The sequence below is a fragment of the Oxyura jamaicensis genome, chromosome 6 (assembly GCF_011077185.1).
Source record: "Oxyura jamaicensis isolate SHBP4307 breed ruddy duck chromosome 6, BPBGC_Ojam_1.0, whole genome shotgun sequence".
Classification (NCBI taxonomy): Eukaryota; Metazoa; Chordata; class Aves; order Anseriformes; family Anatidae; genus Oxyura; species Oxyura jamaicensis.
Window position 1 is genome coordinate 35,316,802 of NC_048898.1, and position 19,752 is coordinate 35,336,553.

General features: G+C 50.6%; 1 protein-coding gene across 18 annotated transcripts in view; it reads left to right on the top strand.

Annotated features, from left to right (window-relative positions):
- Positions 1 to 4,986: 4,986 nt before the first annotated feature.
- JAKMIP3 (Janus kinase and microtubule interacting protein 3) overlaps positions 4,987 to 19,752 on the top strand; it is an 84,949-nt gene continuing 70,183 nt past the window's right edge. For 11 of the 18 annotated variants that reach the window (XM_035329458.1, XM_035329453.1, XM_035329461.1 and 8 more), the window contains exon 1: positions 5,391 to 5,650. The gene's annotated coding sequence lies outside the window, so the exon portion shown is untranslated. Of the gene's footprint in view, positions 5,314 to 5,389; positions 5,651 to 18,926; positions 19,045 to 19,490; positions 19,634 to 19,752 lie in introns of those variants that run through there. The other 7 variants (XM_035329466.1, XM_035329465.1, XM_035329464.1 and 4 more) reach the window with 4 other exon arrangements.

Below are 19,752 nucleotides of genomic sequence, written 5' to 3' on the forward strand. Positions count from 1 at the left end.
TGGCGGCCGCCCCGGCCCGCCCCCGGCACGCGGCTGAGGGGCGGTGCGGGGAGGCCGCGCCGGGCCGGGGGCTCAGCGCAGCGTCGTTCCGCTGAGGAGCTCGAGGCAAATGTTTTCGTATCGGAGCAAAATAAAGCCTCCAGCTGCCGGAGGAGCAGAGCCTGTGTGTGCTCGCGGTGCTCCCGCAGCCGCTCCCTGCCGCCCGCCGTGCCGAGAGCCCCGCGGGGCGGAGCCGGGCGGCCTCGGGCCCAGAAGGGCAGAGCCGGCGCCTGGCCCCAGCACCCGAACGCCCGGCACGGCGGCGTCACGGGGCGGGCGGGGTGCCGGGGGGCGCAGGCTCCGAATAGGCAGCGGGATCTCCGCCGTGCTCGCCGCGGCCGTGAACGTGGCGCCCCGCGAGCGTGCCCGGCAGTTGTCGGGCTCGGTGCAGGCACCCAGCTGGTGCAGCGGGTCCGCGTTGCCTGTAGGCATCCGAGTCTTCAGCTGCCCCAGCGCGGAGAACGAAGGAAAAGGGTGGGTGGAGCTCTGCTCTATCCGTGCCACTCTGACAGAGATTGTATTAAGAGATAACTGATGACACCCTTCAAGCAGACCGCGGTGTGTGGAGCAGCTCACGTAGCTCGTTCAGGCGGGGCGAGGTTCGATTTCCCCCCGCAGCGCACCGCGCCCCCGGCCCCACGGCCCGGCCCGGGAGCCCTGCGAGGCCGAGCGCCCGCTGTTCCCGCCGAGGCCCTCGTTCTCCACCTTGTGGAGGGGACAGCGATTCCGTTGTGAGACAGCCGGGAGAACTGAAAACATCGCAAGGCTGCTTCCCACCGAGAGGGCGCTAGGTTTAACCTCTGGGCGCACGCGTCTGATCTACGCTACGAGACCGGTGTCCTACGTGGCACAGAGAAGCAGCCTGAATTAAAAGAAAATTAAATTACAGCGAGAGAGAAAATGTCATAAATTGGTGGCTAAGGTGTCATTTACACAGTAAATACTGAAGAGTTAATTTTAACCTTTTGGGAAGGCTACATTATTTTCTGTCAGCAATTGTCTGACTTTGAAAGCTAATTTTGCCAGCCATGGGCCAGAGTCTGCTCTCTGGCTTTGGTGGTGTGAATAAATGGGAAAACGATTTGGGAAAAAGCTTGGTGCCGTAGGTGTCGTGGCAGGTGTGCCAGGTGGGACGACATAGGCACTTCAGTAAGGCAGCGATGCCCAAAACCCCGTGGCAGGGCTCAAGAGCCTGGATGGGCACCCCAGGCACCCTGCCGGGCGCTGGGCACAGCAGGGACGCCCCGGTTCCGCTGCCTGCCCGTCCTGGCGTTCCTGGGTGCCCGGTGACAGCATGCTGCTATGGGGCAGGACACTGGCCATCACCACCCAGCCCTGCTCCCCAGCTCAGGGCTACACGCTGACAGCCAGCCCTGACGTGTCCCCCCGCACGAAGCAGCCCTGAGGCTTGCTTTCTCTTCGTCCTGTTTTCTCTTGTCGACCTCCGCTTCAGGAAATCTATTTACTAGAAGTCTTTCCTGCTTTAAGGCCGGTGTGAAATGGGGTCGAGCAAATATCACAGAGCGGCTGCACCAGCTGACCTCTAGGATCTTTTATTAGCAGTCGGATGAATGTGCTTGTTTTCCTATAGACCTTTAGCAAATGATTTTTGGTTGTTGCCAGAAAAGCACTCTGCTGTGATCACAGAAAATTGTAAATTATATATATAGGACGAAATCTTTCAAAGGCTATTGATTTGTGAAGCTGCGATCCTCTTTCAGGTTGGAACCCACTTTAATGTTGTTTAGTTGCACATCAAGAGAACAATCCTGCATTGATCGTTTCCTCCTCACCCAGAGACACGGCGCACCGCCTCCACTGACTAAGGAATGCAGTACTTTGGATCGCTGTGAGGTCCCACGTGCTGGCCAAACACCTTTAACTTTGCCTTTAGCTCTAAGCCCGTGTTTTTGTACCGATGCAGCAGCTCACAGCAGTTTTGAGGGACAGTTATTTTAGGCCTTCCACAAAAACTGTTTATAAACCCAAAGTGATTATTATCTTAAAGTAGTACAAAAGTGGACACAAACGGACTGATTAGAGTTTCCTTGGTTTCTTACTGCTGTAAACCAAGGTAATACCCACCAAGTTCCTAAGGGCTACGGCGTGAGGTGTGCTGTCAGCAAAAGGCCAACACGGGGGCCAGGCCAGGCCACCGCAGACCCCCGCATGCCGCAGTCCCCTGCCTCCCCGCTGCCCGCACGATGCCCCCACCTGCACCCAGCACCACTCCTTGAAGGTGCCCGCACCCTGAGGACAGTGCCTTTTCTCCTCTCTTCTTCGCTGCCCACAATGGCTCAGTCATTAACCCGCTCGGCTGCCGCTGGCAATGAAATCTGGGCGTGTATTTCATGCTGCGCGCCCCTCGGAGCGACGCTGATCGTTAACTCCCGAGCTGTTCTGAGATCCTCATTCCGGAGCCGTTGGTGCTTATCCAGGCTGCTGGTGTGAGGAGACCTAACGTATGCACACTGCCTATTGGTACCTCTTTACTCCTGGGATTTAAAAACCAGAGCAAACGCAACGTGGTGAATTTAACGTTCTGATTTCATATACAGCCTCAGGAAGGAAAGGGATTAGGAGCTAGGTCTATACATGATAATCATATCGATTTAACCAATGCATTTCTAGAGTGATTTAAATGGGGAGAGTCATGAGGACCCCCTCAGACTGGTTTAGATTAGCTCGGGAGCAGACAATACAGGCCCAAGTGCTGGGCACAGGCTGCAGGGTGCAGCTGGGGTGCCCGAGCCCGGTGCAACTGCAGGTGGGAGCCCCAGGATGGCTCTGGGGTGGTGGGATGGGAGCCAGCCCCTGAGCCCCCGAGCTGCCTTCTGCTGGGCACCCGGCTGCTGCGTATCACTTGGGCAGCCCCAAGGGGCGGCTGAGCTCGAGGGACGGGGCAGGAGGGCTGAGAGCCGGGCACACATCCCGCAGGAGGTCAGGGAGCAGAGGGCAGGAGCACAACGTCTGCCCCCTCTGTCAGGGTCTGGGAGAAACTAAATGAACACAGAAGTCTCCTTTTGCGCAATTTTCTTAGGTTTTAAAAGGTGTTTGCACTACAGGGTAGAGGACAGAAGAAATGAGATACCCTTATAGGTGGAATAAAACCAAAACGTGGGTGCAAAAGAGCCTGAGTCCTCTATTTGGGCCAATCTTGTTACCTTTTCCAAGATTAGATTTCTTCAACTTTAATTTATGAGCATACAACACTATTTCTTACATATTCTTCTCCCTTTTCTCTGCATTATTTCTTCCTCACAGCAGTTTCTGATGGCCCAGTGCCCCAAATCTGGTCACTGGGATTGTTCGTTCCTTACAGTGTCACCCGCTGCCTTGGCACCCTGGAGAGGTGCAGGAAGCACGACTCACTGCATGTAGGACTGGACTGATTTTAGATACTTAGATGCTCTTCTGCTAAGCCTTGGAAATATCTTTCTCTTTTCTCACTTGTAACAGATGCACACAGACCTGGGCTCGACCTCAGAAGTGCAGAAAGCCTGCCTGAGAGGCGCGTGTCGGGGGGCTCTCAGGACTACTCTTTGAGGTTTGGGGGCTGCGGCAGCCTCTCACTGCTGCCCTGTGCCTGGCCCCAGCGGAGCAGTGCCCCAGGCTGTGGGGCATCGCCTCAGGCCCCTTGCCTCAAGAGCTCATCATGGTGTTTTCTTGACTAAGAAGGTTTCATTTTGGTCCACCTGGAGAGTTAAAAAAAAAAAAAAAAGAAAAAAAAAAAGAAAAAACGAAAAAGAAGAGCTGCCTCTACCAGAACTCCTGCACTCCCAGGGCTACGCTGTGCATTTTGCACAGGGACTTTTACGTCTGATCCAGCACTCTCCGCGTGGCAGCCTGCGGGGAAGGTTCCTCCCAGTCTCAGCAGACAGCCACGTGTTACCAGCCGCCTGCCCTGCGCTGCAGGTGTGCGGTGTGCTGCGTGCTGGGGTCCTGAAAGAGGCGGAAACCAGAGAGTTAAAAACAAAAACGAGGCTGTTGGATTGCTCTTCAGCCTCTAAAATGCGGGAAACTCTGACCACTTCCACAGTGAATCAGAAGAGTGGAGTGTAACAAATTATTCAGCTCTTCTTTTGCTTGCTAACTTTGGATTTTTAAAGATCATTAACGTGTTTGTTCTGCTTGGTGAAGCAGCGCGAGTGGGGTGCTCTGGACAAGCCTATAGTGGATACAGCTGAGTAAATGGGAATTGCCAAAAGAATGCTTTTCCCTAGCACTTGTCAGCTGAAAAACAAAACCGGATTGTTTGGGCGATGTAAACTAACATGGCTTCTTGCTTTACATCACCAACACTGCTCCCAATGTTACTTGTTTTACTCACAGGCTCCTGCAAGCTGTTGCAGTTCAGCTCTAAACGCAGACGACTTTTATTTGCCCAAGGGCTGTGCAGCCCGGTTTGCCCAGCTCCGTGGTGCTGGGAGGGCCGCAGCAAGGTGGCCTTTCCCATCTGCAGGGCTTTTCTGCTCACATCATGTTTTACCAGAGCTTGCAAAGCCACCTGCCTTTTTTCCTCCGTGCTGCCATTTCCCCGCAGCTCCAGAGCTCGGCCCTTCTCCGAGAGGGTTCCCGGACAAAATCGGGGCCCCGCTGCCTGGCCCCGCGCCTGCACGCACAAGGGTTGCGATGCGGCGCGGTGCTGCGGGGGAGCAGGCAGCCTGCTCGCTATTTTTATCTCCAGATACCCTGCAGATCTTCTCTGCCCTTCTCAGCAATTTGCCTCCTGCCTCAGGAGGAGCTCAGTTTGGATGCAGACCGTGCCGGATGCAGACCTTAATAACTAAGCTGCAGATGCGATGCCTCGCAGCAGCGCCCTGGAGCGAGAGGACCTCGGCCCGCACAGGACGGGAGCTGGGCCCGTGCCAGCACTCTCTGCCTGGATTTCCGACAGGGAGGGCTGGCTGCTGGGGAGCCGGTGCGGTGACGTGCCCGCGCTGCGCTGCGCGCTGCAGTGGCACCGCAATGGCTGCGGGCTGCCGACGGTGCCGCGCGGTGAGCTCATCCCGCGCAGCGCAGCGCCCAGCGCAGCGCCTCTTGCATTTCCCAGCACATCGCCCAGTGCATCGCCCAGTGCATCGCCCAGTGCATCGCCCAGCTCATCGCCCAGCTCATCGCCCAGCACACTGGAGATCACATCACCCAGCGCATCACTCATTGCATCGCCCAGCGCATCGCCCAGTGCATCACCCGGCACGCAGCACGCACCCGCTGCCGGCCGCGGCCTCCCCTGCTGCGCTGCGCTGACTCTTCGCTGGGGGTGTGTACGTGGTGAGCAGATTTTACTGTCTGGTTGGTCCTTCTGCTTCTTCCTTTTTTTTTTTTTTCCCTTCCCTGTCCTCTAAATGCTCCCCCGGACTGAATGATGAATCATTTCTCATCTGATTCCGCTGTTCAGAGGACACAGATGGAAAATATAATCTTATGCAGCAGGGATGGATTATTTTTTTTTAGCCTTTTGCAGCGTGAATCGTAAAAAATCCTTTTAAATCTGTCTGCTAGGAACAGCCTACAGGTTTTAAAATGAAGTGCGCTGCATACAAGGAATGGTACTGCCCTCAGGTAAAGCAGACAAGCAGTGTGTGTCATGATGGAGCGTGCCTGTAAGGTTAGTTCTATGTATGTTTATGCGTCTATACGTATCTGTTAAATATATGTATGTTATATATGAAGCAGCTGCAACCTATGGGGTTTGTATAGCCCATTTTCAAACGTAATATTTTGCATCCTATGGTTTTGCCCTCCCCTTCCCCCCCCCCCAATACCTAGTTTCTGTTTGCTGTGGTTAATGCACATAGCTCTGATTTGCAACAGCTTTGCCTTAGGATGCTAGCAAACCCGTGGAGGATAATGTCTGCATTTCCTTGGTTAAGTGGGCTGTACCTTCCTGCTACGGTTATTTATCAGGATCTTCGTAGTCTCCATCATATGTGATTGAGTCAAAATGCCAGGGCCTGTAATTGTAGGTAAACCTCCTCTGCAGCTCCGAATGTTGGTATTTCGGGGTAGTACAAGTTCTGATGAATTGCTGTAAGAAAGTAATCTGGTTTCCACGTTCACTAAATAATTCATTTGGATATATCCTATTTTCTCAACTGTATAGAATGCACGTCCTGCATATCTTGAGAACTGCTTCCTATTCAGCACTGTTTAACGTGTTAAATTAAAAAATGAAGCACTTTTTTTCCGCCACCTGCTTGCTCCCTTGATGCTTTTAAACATCATTTATCTCACCAAGATTTTTTTCCTCCCAAGTAACATGGCCATGCCTCTACTAAAACTGCTTAAAATGCAGGCAGAAATTTCAGAACAAATACACTGAAGTCAGGTTGACTTTTACCCGTTATTTCTCACACCATGATGCTTTCAGAGAAGCGTGCACTATAAAATAATGTGCTGGCAGGAGCCATTCCCTGCTTTCAGTCCAGGCTCTCAGCCCTCAGCTGACGTGCAGCATTTTTAACCAGCTGCCTATGCTGCACTTCTCTGTAGATGTAAGCGCACAGGAGGTAAACGTTTAAAGTATGCTCGGAAACTGAATGTTTGCTGTAGGAGCTTTCTTAATATTGTACTTCTGCAGTGGACTTTGAGTTTATTTTGTATTGGCTCTTGTCAGCTTTCTGACTGGTAACGGCTTGTTCTTCACTGGAAATACCAGACTGGTGGAAAGTTTGGCTTCTGCAGCGCTGGATTAAGAGGCAAATGAAACTGCCGTAGGGGTACCTTGACTACTGCTGTAGTGCCTTGATTAGAGGAAGGTGCATTTGTCACGAGGGCCTGGTAAAAAATATAGCACCCCATGTAAGGTGACTGTCGAGAATGTGCCTAAGGCCTGTGGATTACCTTGAAAAACATTAGTCCTGGTTATATTTGTGGAACTGTGTGCCTATAAAGCCTTTCCTTCTGATATGCCCTGCAAGTGGTGGTTGTCAACACCTCCTACTTTGTGAGGCTTCAAACAGTTTCCAACTGTGCTGTCAATTTACACGGAGAATAAAACTCTGCTTCACTTTTCTTCCAAATGCATCTCTGAAATATTACTTTTTATTGCAGATGACTCAAATTCAAAACCCTGTCAGGAAATGAATGCTGGCAAGTGAAGGCCTCTAAATAGTGATCATTTTTATAACACTTTCCTTTAAACTGTCTTCTAAGCTTTTTACCCTATCCAGTGCAGCTCTTCACATATAATCAGCATCAGAGGTTCAGCTGAAAGGGAACAATAAAACAAGAGCAGGTTCTAAAACTTTACATAAATCCCTTGGCTGGGATCTAGGGTTTGAGCACAGCGATTTCACTCAGCTGCTCTGGCTGTGAGACTGACAGGGCTGGGCAGCCTTCAGACAGATAGTAGCATTCCTGCTTACATAGGTTGTGGTAAACGCAGCCGAATATTAGCCAATGCTTCAGACTTTGAAATTAAGCCATTCTTTTAATCCTGTCTTTGTTTCTCCACAACCAGCCAGTAGCATTGATCTTCATGCTAAGGAAAAAGGGAGCTCACTTGTCCCTAGAGCAGCAAGCGTTGGCTATTGCTGGTGGTAAAACACTACACAAATGCTGTCGGGGTCTCAGCTGGAAAGATAACTCCCTGGTTTTCCTTTGTCTCTTACAGTCAGGTCTCCTGTAGTCAAACAGACCCGACCCCCACAAGATCTCAGGAATTTAATACAGTTCTGCAGAAATTATTCTCAGGGAGAATGACATCCTTCTAAAAAACCCGCCAGTTCTACCCAAATCTGCGACGCGTTGTGTCCAGGAGCCCGTGATTAGGGGTCTGTAGGCCCGTGGTGACCCTGGACGAGGAGGCAGGACCCCCCTCCCGCCGCGGGCTGCCCCCCTCCTGCAGCGTGCCTCCCCTGGGCGCTGGGCCGCGGGGCAGTGTTGGTGAGATGCCGCTCAGGAGGGCTTCAGGCAACGTCTGCAGGACACAGCTCGTCTCCTGAAGCACACGTGCGAGCTGCGGGCGTGGCGTGTTGGCTTCTCTAGGCCAAAGGGACATCTTGCGCTGCTTTTTTGAGCTCTTCTGCCCGTGCTGCGGTCATCTGACCTTGACAAGGTCATGTGCAAATGGGGCCCTTATTCTTCTTTGCGCCCAGGTGATAAGCAGGACTCAGTCGAAGATGCAGAGCTTATATTTTCTACCCTTTAAACCACAGTTTCCTGGCTCCTGTTTTCTCCTTTCATCAGCCCCAGTCTCAGCTGCCATTTCAGAGCATGGCCGAGGCTGGGAGGCAGAGCGATGCCCCCGCAGCCCCCAGGCTCCCTGGGCTGCGCTCTGGATGTCCCCAGGCTACCCGAAGCCAGCATCAGGGCCACGCAGCTGTGAGCCAGACCGTGCTGCATGTGGCAGGGGGCTGATGGTGCTGCAGTTCACAGCCAGAAGCGACTGTCCTGGAAGGATCTGGCGTTAGCTGCAGAGTAACTGTTGGCTGTGCAGGGCTGCTGCAGCGTGAGCCGTCGTCTGTGGCAGTCCTGGCTCCTCTATTTCAAATCATTGATACAGCTGTAATTGATTCAACCTGGCCTTCTGATATCAAAAAGGCTTCTCCTCTTTTTGCTGACTGCTCAGATTTTTTATGCATGTCCCTTAGGTGCCTAATAGGTGTGTTCCTGGCGTGTACTGCAGGCCACGGACAGAATTAGGGAACCCCAGAGGGCACCTCCTGTATTTTACTGGGATGTAAATCTGAAACAAATTCTGCATTAATGGTGCTTAATTAAAAAGAAACTGAACACAGAAGGTCTGATTCTGGTGCCACTGAGTCGATGTCAGAAATCCAGCTGACTTGCAGGGACCCAGGATGTGCCCAGAGGGAGAACTGTGCAAAGCATCTAAGCTGTCTGAAGATTTAAGATTTGCACTTTTAATAGGACTCTGTCACTAAAATACCCGTGGCTTTACTTAAAATCTTTTGTTAGATTTCACATTTTAAGTAATTTTACATTAGAACTATTGTTTGGTTCATTTCATACTGGATTCATTGTCTAGTGGCCTCCATAACAAATGAATTATAGCCATGGTTCATGATAAGGGTGTGTCCAGTTAGGATGAGGACAACTAATCAACAATCTAAGGCAAACCTCTTGATGATACCCACTTGCACTTTGTTTTGCATCGTGTGCGGTGTCAGTATCCTGGACCCTCGTTGGGTAAAACTAAATCAGAAGGTGTTCTCCAAGCCACAACTGGTGCTCGCAGCAGGATAACACTACAGTCTGAAGCTCCACCAGAACTTGGACGGCATGAATGCTGTCTTCAGCACCAACTCTTCCTTCACCACTCAGCACACATTGCATTGCCTGCTGGAACAGACAGAGCCAAGGCTGTCTGCAGGAAGCAGTGACTTCTCAGAAGGACAACAGCTTGAGTTATACCTCAGAAAGGTGACATATTAGTTTATGGCATTACACAGGTATTGTGCCTGAGCATCTCCAATGAGGACTGAGTGAGGTGGTGAGCAACAGCATCTTTCCCGTTCACGATAATGAACTGCAGATAGTCTGGAAGGCCTTCCTGTAATCCTTCTAACGTGAAGGGGACCCCAGGGTACACCAGATGTTTGGGTAGGACATTTCCAGTCAGAGAATCTCTGCATTTAGTTTATTACTGCAGCTAGAGTTGAAGTCAGCCCCTATAGGAACAGCAAGTTTGAACGTGTAATGGGGGCTGCAAACCTGATGTAAATATATATGTGCAAAAATGCTTTGTTTGAAGGACTCAGAGTCCAAGGCTGTGCGACGCACGACTGAGATCTGTGCTCATAGGGAGCACAGGTACCCAGGGCGCAGGGCTCCACATCCCCGTTGGCTGTTTGCTGAAGCAGTCTCAGGGAGGGAAGAGATGCTGTATTTTACTTCTGTTGTTAACACTAACCTTACAACTTGCAAACCGCACTCGTAACTAATTAGTTATACCTCTCCTTCACGCACATTAGTGTTTTTTCCTATTTATAAGAATACTGATATTTAAAGGCCATGTGTCCACTTCCACCTAATCCTGAGCAAAAGACACAGGTTTCCAGACTTCTCAGATATTAATGACAGCAGAGAAACCAATGTAAATGTAATTAATACGCAAATAGGAGTTTCCATCCCAATCAAAGAGACAGCAAAGTTCACCGTAACATAGGGCTGCAGCACCACAGAACTGACCGATGGAGTCAAAGTCATTAATGTTGTATCTTAAATACCATGTGGAGAACGTTGAAAACTGTGCTGTTCTGAACATTGCTGAGCAGCTTTACAACAGTGTGATTATTTTATTATTATTTTTTCCCCTTTGGAAGGGCTTTTTAAGATGCTAAATGGGAAAAAAAAATATCTATTTTTTCCCTTCTTTTGTGTAAGTACCTCTGGAAGTTTATGGTACCGTGTCAGAATAAATGAACATTTTCCAAATGGGCTTGTGCCACTTAGGCAGGGCAAAGTGAATTTAACAAAATCAGATCAAGAGGTAATTTCATAAGAAGCAGATTCATGATTATATGGGGAACTGTAAATGTAATATTTCCCCCATTAGAAATGATTGATTTCAATAAGTCGCATAGGCTACAGCTTCAGGGAGCATGACGGATACGTGCAAGGCACTGCTGCAGCCGTAGCGCAGAGGCCTGCAGGTTTGTGCGAGGCGATGCCAAAAGGGCGCCGACGGCCTCGGGCACCATTTCCTGGGGCGGGCGCTGCCACTCCGAGCCCCCCGGTGCTCTGCAACGTTAGTTTGGTGCACCCCTGCACTTCCTTCTGTTTGCTTTTCATTATGTTGGCGTAGCAAGGGACATAAAATTGATCCCACAAAGGTACAAAGGCGGGCAGCCCCCATGCCCAAGCAGAGGCTGGATCTGCCTGCACCCCGCACCAGCCTGGTAGACGTCCTCCTGCCTGTGCCCTGCCGCAGCCTGGCCCAGAGCCCCTCCTGGGCTTCTGGCTGGCACGTGGAGTGCCTGCATGGCGCACTCGGGGCACTATTTTATGGCATGGCAAAGCCCTGTCCTGGCAGAGCAGCCTGGGTTTGCTTTGGTCACGGTCAGGCACGGGCACCGCTCGTCCCAGTGGCGTTCGTGCTCAAGGTTTCCCATGTTTGATGCTACAGTAACTTGCGTGGCACTCTGCCTTGCACCATGCCGGTGGCCCCCCAGACAGAGAGCCCAACCTCAAGGAGGCGGGGAAAGGAACAACAGCAACAGCAACAAATGAATTGGCTTCATAACGAGGCCTGCGTCAGGGCAGGTAACAGAAGTGTGGGTCCCACCGGCACACGGCACCACATGCAGCGGAGCTGTTTTGCAGGAGCAACTTGAAACTATTGAGAACAGAAAATGTGAAGTAACATTTTCCTTAAGGAACAACATGACAAAAGGACCTGAGTTCTAGAAATGAGGAAAACTATGTATCGTGTGATATATTCAGTTTTGTTTTCTCTGATTTTAAGGCAACAATTTATAACCATGTACATGTCACATAAAATAATGAAGTTATAAATTACTGCTAATCCTGCAATTTATGAGCATGAACACAAGTGAAATATTTTAAAATTAAGACCTCTTTCAGTACTTAACAGCAATTAATTAAGCAATCCTTTTGTCCCTTTCTGTCATAGAAAATAAACCTTGAATATTAATGGCTTACATGTTTTTATATATGAGCCTACATAAACCAGAGCACTAAATTGACCCATTTTTTATTTTTATGGCTTAAAGATGTCTTCTCTAGCATTTCTTCTAAAAATGGAACAGTCGCTTCCATAACGTTGGCTTTTTATAGATACAGAGTTCATTCTTGCATGTGACATTTTCTTACTCTATCTGAAAATGAATTTCAGCAAAGGAAGCTCATGAGAATCTTGAAAGCATACTAGAAATCCAGTATAACTACAAGCACATATTTTTCTTTGCCTCGAAGGCAAAGTTTCAGGTTTTCACCGACACAGGAAAAAAATCCCTAAACGTAGCTGACAGAGTTATGGTGAACAATGAGGTGGACAGTGATATGTGGTCACGGCCTTTGTCACTTTGGAGAATTGCAGTGATGTGCATGCCGTGATGTGATACCTGAATTTTGAACTGGTTCAAAGACAGGAGTTGACAAGTACTGAGTGCTTGGTCCACAGCAGTAAATATCCATTGTGATTTGTGGAGTTTCTATTGGGAAAAAAAAAAAAAAAAAAAAAAAAAAAAAAAAAAGTTAATCACAATGCATCATTTCATTATTCTCCAATACCACGACTCCTTCTTGCATGCTAGGTAAGGCCAAATTATCCCAACTATTTCCTGGGAAATGCTTTCTGTGTTGGATGGGAAGTTTGCTTCCATCCTGTTTGCATCCAAAGCCAAGTCAGAGGAAGCTACAGGGAATGGAAGTTTGCATCAAGTTAGTAGAAAATGCAAAGGGTCCTAAAGAAAAAACCTACTAGCTGTATCTGCTGTAGTAATAAGTAAATAAGAGATTAAAAAGAGTGAATATTGACAATGACTGCTTGCAGCTGCTACGATCTTTTTTCTCCCCAGTCAAAGCAGTTTGGGGATGTGCAGCACTGTGAACAGTTCCGTAAGGAGCTAAGGCAGGGCTGCGCCACGAGCTGCTTCCAAGCACACAAGTGCTCTGTTTCTCTGTCCATTGCTGCGGGAAGCGCCATGGGCTGGGGCCGTGGCAGCGAGCTGCTGGCACGTCCTGCGGCATGGCAGCCATGGGCACAGCGCCCGTGCACTGGGCAGGCAGCTACAGCCCCAGAACAAAGGCAATCCCATGGCCTGGTCGTCCTGCTGCTCACAGAAGGGTTCACTGTATGCTTTGGTGCTTTTGCCTTTTCCTTGTGTTCTTTGGTTTTTCCATGATTTTACACAAGGTGCAGTTTGGCTTTGCCTGCGGTCAGTCACATTGGTCCTGCCCATTTGGACAGTCTGTAAGGACAAGACCTTTGCTGCCAATGCTCTGCACTTTGCTGGCTCCCAGGTTTGCAGTGGAAATCTCGTTAAGCCGAACTGCCCTTAGGATACGTTCAAGCTCAGCAGGAGCGGAAGGCTGGCTGCTCACAGGTGCCCCTCGTTGGCAGGCTGGGAGCCCGGGGCCGCTCTTTGGCACAGCCGGGCTGGGCTGGCCCCGGGAGCTCTTAAGGGGAGGCAGCTTCACAGCTCTGTTAGCTCTCTTTGTGTCGTTTTGTTTGTTTGATTGTTTTCTGGGGGGTTTGGCCCCTTGCTAAGATACCTGTGGGTAGTCTAGCAGTGGCTTACAGCCCTGGCCTCGTTAGATGTGGCAATTGTTTATTAAGTAAAAGTGGAGTGGGGAAGCAAAGAGGCTAGCAAACGGGCAGTATCGCAGGTGTGAAGGATGGGAAGGAGAGGAGTGCTGGGGGTGTGCTGGAGCCGTCCTGCAAGGCGTGTGTGTGGTAAGGGCGTCCCAACGAGTGCCTGGTGCGAGCAGCTGGTGCTGGGCTCGTGCCTCCTGGGGCAGAGCCAGGGCTGCTGGCGGCTCGGGAGAGCTGAGACTCCGTGGTCTGGTTGGGAAGTCTGGATATGGTGGGGAGGAGGAAACCACAGGAGCTCATCTCTTCTGTTTCCACTCCTTTGCCACAACCTACAGCACTAGAGAGAGGTGTGTACGGCAGGAAATGATGCGGGCTTTAGGGCACGGGCCTCGTAGCACGGCTTGGTTTTGCTGTGCAGTGTCTCCAGCAGCCTCCTAGGAGGAGCATCACGACTGGGGGTGAAATGATCTTCACGGCCCATGGTGCACCCCCTTTTCTGGATCAGAACTGATGCCAGATGGGCGTTTTCTGTTTGTGCAGAGTTCACGGGGAATAAAAAGATGCAAACAGTTCCCTTCACCAGCTGAAGCTGGAAGGCCGAGATGCGCAGCAGGAGCAGCTTTGCAGCAGCACTGAATGCTGATGGAAAACCTGAAATGGCTTCCAACAAGTGAAGGGTTTGTTCGCTGGCATCGGCCTGTTTATTTTTACTGCCAAGGAGCAGGCATCTGTAACAGAACTAAACTAGTTGTCCTTCTGACCACAGTAACTCTGCTTTCCATCCCTCTGGTCCGATGCTGCCAGAAGTGTTTGGTGTGTTTTACTGTGAGAGCAGCAACAGGTATGTGAGGGGGAAAGGTGTTGCTGATTAACTTGGGGGGTGAATAAACACGAGCTAAAGAAAAATAGCTTCTTCTGCTAAAAATATTACTGTCACTTAAAAATAAGTCACTCGGCAGCTGCATTTGACACTGCAGACATGAATATTTTTCCTTCTGCTTATATTTCTGTGTCAAGCAACAAAGAGTGACATCAAGTAGTATTAGTCAGCTCGAGGGTAGATGTACCTCCTGGGAAGGGATGTCGACATAGAGATAGATGTACATGCAGATCTCCAAATCACGAGTGAAAGATAAGGAGTAAGAAATACGAGGACTTCTTAAAACAACAGATGTATCTCTGGAACAGTTTGATGGCATGACTGTATACCAGCACCAGCTGAAACCAAGTAATTCAGCTGCTAATAAAAACTGCCCTGAAAATTGTGAGATACTTTGCTCCTGCCTCCAGCCAGCCCTTGGGCGTAATGCCTCATCTTTTCACTTACTTTAGCACTCTTCGTCTCTTTATCGCCTATTTACATATTGCTGTCTATAAGAACACATTTGGTAACTCTGGGCTGTGATTTACGAGCGTTGGAAATATTTTCTGCTGTGGTTTTCTTCATTTCAGCCGCAGCGTGGCAGCCCCTGTGCCTGTACTCAGCTCTGGGCACACCAAGTAGGGCTCAGCCCGACCCGCTCTGGAGCTGAGGCACTTTCAAAGCACTCTGTAGTGACCTGAGACCCCTGCCTGCTCCAGGAGGTTTGCTTTAGTTGTGTTTGGTGCCATGTCTTGGCCTCCCTGACCGTGCCAACGCCGCCTGGCAGCGGCTCAGTGATGGCCTCAGCTCCTCTCTCGCCTCTTGTAGCTCACAGCCGTTGGCACTGAGCACTGCGCCCACCTCTGGGGTAATGAAAGAATTAATTCTGAACAAAGCCACTGGGGATTTGAAAATACAGACTGGGACCTGCCGCTAGGCACTGAGATGTAGAGGTAGCCCCAGCTGCCTGGGGTGCTGGGCAAGATCTTGCTCCTTCACCTTCTTGTGAGCATGGTTTTAATGCCTGGAGAATGTGCTAAGGTGTTTGGTGTTGGGTATGGCTTGTACGTTTCGGATTGCTGTGGCTGGTTTAAGTAACGCCATACTGAAAAACTATTATTTTTATATAGGTACACACTCTCGTGAGCTTTATGTAGAGCTTAGGTAAAGAGTATAAGTTCTAGGAAAAGGGAAGTCATTGTATGAAAGACAAACTTGTTTTCTTATAAAGATTTATGTATTTTGCACAAAGGACCTAGATATGTGCTTGTCTGATATAAATCTATTCCTTACAAGTAGGAAAACAGATGGCAAATAGGCAACAGACCACTTCCCCACATGAGCGCTTAGGGAACAGTAGGTGATAATGTGCAAAAGCCTGGATGCTATTTAAAAAAAGGCCACTTTGGTTTATCAGTGACTTTTCATTAAACTTAGCTTTGGTTCACCAGCTCAGGGTTGTGAACAAGAACATCATTTCATGGGTGCTTAATTCATATTAATGTGACTCATCTATTTCAAGTAACAGAAGGGCAAGCTTGGGTCTCCGAAGTTTCCTCGGACTTCCAAGCTCCAGTGTGACTCACTTTGAGTCAAATTTTGAGGCATTATTTCATGTTATGTCCAGCTAAAAATCTATTATTTACTGCAGCAAAATCTTGGGTATCAGTCACTCAGATGGATTAGTAGCAATTATTGGTTACAAACATTTAATTATTTATTTTCATGTAGAAGTTCAAACCAGTTTTCTTCCACAACTCAAAAAAGTTCTAGGCCATTATTTTTGGAAAATGTTTTGTGGAGTAAATCTTAGGAGCCTTATGTTAGACTGCTTTTGAGCAGCATGTGACTGTCTTAATGGGTGGTTCACTCAGGAGAAGAGGACCGGGAAATAGCATGTAGAGCCAAAGCTGGTCGAAAATACCACGTCTGGCAGGCCTGCAGCGCCTCTTCATAAGTTTAATGTGGATTCTGAAATCTTTGTGATGTTAAACTCTGGGACATAGTGGTGGTGGTGTTGTTTAGTTTGGTTTTTATTTTCAACCACGTCTACTTAAAGACAAAACATGGAAATTTATCTTCAGCATTTGCTGCTAAGTCATCAGAGAAGCTAAAGGACAAAGAGGAACAAAATCTACAGGTCCCTTTGTCAATAACAGGGAAGAAAATTCCTGCTTCGGTCAAAGCTTTCCTCTCTCCCCGTCATCTTTCTGGAGCCGACCAGGGCAGGGAGAGGTCTACTCCTTGTCCTGCCCAGTTTTTAGGTAATATCTTATTTCGTTTTACTTTATTTTTGAAAGTTCAAATTGCATGTCAACTGTTCTGAGCTTCACAGGCTTGGTCCTGCCTTTGGGGTAGTTGCTGGACAGCAGGAGGATGGCGGTGGTCGCCAGGAGCTGTGCCCCTGCCGCCGCAGCTCGATGGCATCGGTGGGTCCGGCTGTGCTGGAGGCAGGCTGGGCCCTGCCCAGCTGCCTTTGGGTTCTCTTTCTCCATAAAGAGAGCCTACATTAACAGAAAAGGGGGGGAAAATGGCTCAGTTCACGTGCTGAACTGAAACATCTCCAATGTGTTTTTCCTTTTCCTTCTTTCTCCCTTTAAGTTCCACCCAAACAGAACAAAAGCTTACCGCTTGGCGTTCCTCTTGGAAGAAAATGTTTAAAAGCAGGGCTATTAAACTCTTATTTTTAATTAAATGTAAGCAACTCTAACACATTTTAGTTTCATTTTTACATCATAATCGCAATTTTATCTTAATATTTTGACTAAAATGATTGAGAGATAAACCCAGCATAAAAATTCTTCCATCTGCGAATCTCATCGCTGTAACCCTGTGCTTCAGACGCTGCCTGTTGCCTGCAGTCTTTGAGCTCTCCACGTAAATGTAACTCACCAGACAGTCTGCAGCAAAGTTTCTGCCCTTCCCTTTGTTCTTAAAAGGGTGTGCGTGTACAGGGGTGCAGCCCGCTGTGCCTCAAGGGAGGCTCTCCAGGAAAGCTGCCTCTGTTTGAACACAGCCAGCCAGGGCGCTGATCCCCACAAACCGCCTGGGCACACCTTGCCACCAGGACGTGCTGCACATTACCTGCCTGGGGCCGTGGCCTGGGGAGCTCGCGGGGAGCCAGGAACAGCAGTTCCCCCTGGATTCGAGGCACAGATGCCTGTGAGCTCAGAGGCCCTGGATAAAACCTGTTTTCTTTGTCCTTCGATATGTACACATGCAAAGAAATTGTCAAGCAGGGTGGGTCAAACCAGAATTAGTTTTCTTGGTTTTGTTTTGTTTTTGTTTTTTTTTTTTTTCTCCTTAACACAGGCTATGGAGAGAAGCAGGCAGGGAGAAAGGGTGAGACGAGGCAGAGACAAACTTTGATCAAAGGAAATGTCTCTCTAGCTCACACCAAGATCTTTTATTTCCACCTGGAGGATGTAACAAAAACAAAGCGGTGGCAGTCGGGAGGCAGGCTATGCGCAGAACCAAGGAGGAAGAAACAGAGGTGTCACAGCCCTCCCCCAGCCCTCTCCACGAGCACAACAGGGCGTTGCTGTAGGTAGCAAATCTCTGCGGTGTCCCTGGGGGACCTCTGCCCACCGGGGGGGGGGCACAGGGAGCTCCCCAGGGGGCTGCAGCTCTTGATATTTTAAATTGTGGTTTTATGGCACTTGAGGCGAATATTGACTTTTCTTTTTTTAATTCACCTTGCAGTCTACCACATGCCACGAAAATTTCATTTCTGTTTCCTTACCAGTTCACCCATTTAATCCATTCTAAAACTCCCAGCTATGTACTTTGTTTCCTCGTTTCACGCCAGTGTCTCTATCAGCCCCAGGGCTGGTGTCTCTGTGTGCTCTTAGACCCACAGACGTTGGTGCCAGGGGCAGTGGGAGATGCACTGTGGCTGTCAGCAGGTGCTGGGGGTGCCACCGAGCAGTGCTGCGTGCACGGGCTCTGCTGCACTGCGCTCCCAGGGAAGTCCTCTCGTCACCATCCGGCACCTCCGGGCTTTCTTGTTGCAAAAGCCCTCTTGTAAGTGTGAGGATGGTGGTGGTGTGGCTGCACGTGGCTTCTGGTGCTCGCTGGTTGTGTGTGGGTGTGCATTGATGCCCCTCGGAGGCTTCCTGCTGCTCCCCTGGGTGTCTTCAAGCTTTTTGTTGTTGCTGCTCTACCCCACAGCTCCTGACCATGTGTGTCACGGCCCTTCATTAGGGAGAATATTTGAAGCTCTCAGTGATAAACACCCACCCAGCTGTAGCTGACCTTTAATGCTTTAATGGTTTCAACATATTTATGGCTGCAGAAGGACGTGAGAGCTGTGCAGCCATCCTTTCTGCACCTAGGGCTGTGGCTGGGTGCTGCTGCCTCAGCAGCCTGACGGTCAGAAGGCTTGTCCGGGGTCCAGCCAGGTCGGCAGGCTGTGGCCATGACTCGGTAGTGTTAGCGGTGAAAGAAACACACAAAAAACCTTTTTGTGTAAATAGCATCAGTGTTCTTGCGTTAATTAAAAAATTGAAGTGAAAGGCTACATAATTGAAATATACAAAGCTAAAATGCTGCTGACCTGTCACAGGCTGAACTCTCAGGCAGTTCTTGGTTTGGTGCTTCTGGAAGGAAGCTTTCAGCTTTCATTCTCCGTGGTAATGGGCCAACCATCCATCGGCACAGTTGCACTTACCGTGGGTTTGCACTCTGAGGGCCAGCAGCAGGGCTGGGCTGTGCTCTCCCTGCGCTGAGCATCCGCTGCGAAAGCCATCAGTGCCTCGCAGCCGGCCAGCCACCACAGGCCTGCCTTTTCTCTTGCAGTCGGTATGGGAAATTATTACCAAATGGACTTTATGGTGGCACTGGCAAAATCTTTCCCGTCTTTGTTTTAAAATGAGGTTGAAAACAAACAGCCGAGTCGGTGAGTCAGTTCTGTTACCTGGTCTGTCGGGGAGGGGGGTACCTCGGGTAAGGACAACAAGCCCCGGGGCTGATGCAGCGGCACCGGGAGCACCCCAGCTCTTGCCCAGCATGGTGCGGTGCGGGGAGCCGGGCTGGGGGGTGCAGGGCTGGGGGGTGCAGGGTTAGGGGGTGCCGCTCCTCTGCAGGCGGCGGGTGCGGGGCTCTGCCCGGCCGTGTTCCTGCGGGCTGCGGGGACCCGGCTGCTCCCGGCTCCGAGGCGGAGCGGCGGGACTCGGCTGCTAGTGCCATGATGCCGCCTCCCCTCAGACACGCCGCAGGCAGGGGGTGACAATTTTTCCTCCTCGCTCAGCCTGCTTCTCGCGCGGGCTGCGCTCGGGTCTCCCCAGCGGCCCCGCAGCATCCCGCTGTCCGACCGCGGGCGGCCGGGCAGGGCTGGGCGCAGGGACCCCGGCAGGGACCCCGAATAGCCGGCGGGGCGGCGGCACGGGGCGCAGCTCAGCTCCTCCCCGGGGCGCCTCGGCGAGCTCCCGGCCGCGGCTGCTGAGTCACGGCCCCGGCAGCCGGGCGGCGCCAGGCACCGAGCGCAGGTGAGGGGGGACCGGGGGCTGCCGGGGACGGGGGCCGCGGGCGGGGACGGGGGGGTCGGGCCGGTCCCGGCAGCACCGGCGGGATGGGGATGGGGGGGGCTAGGGGGTGCTGGGGGGGG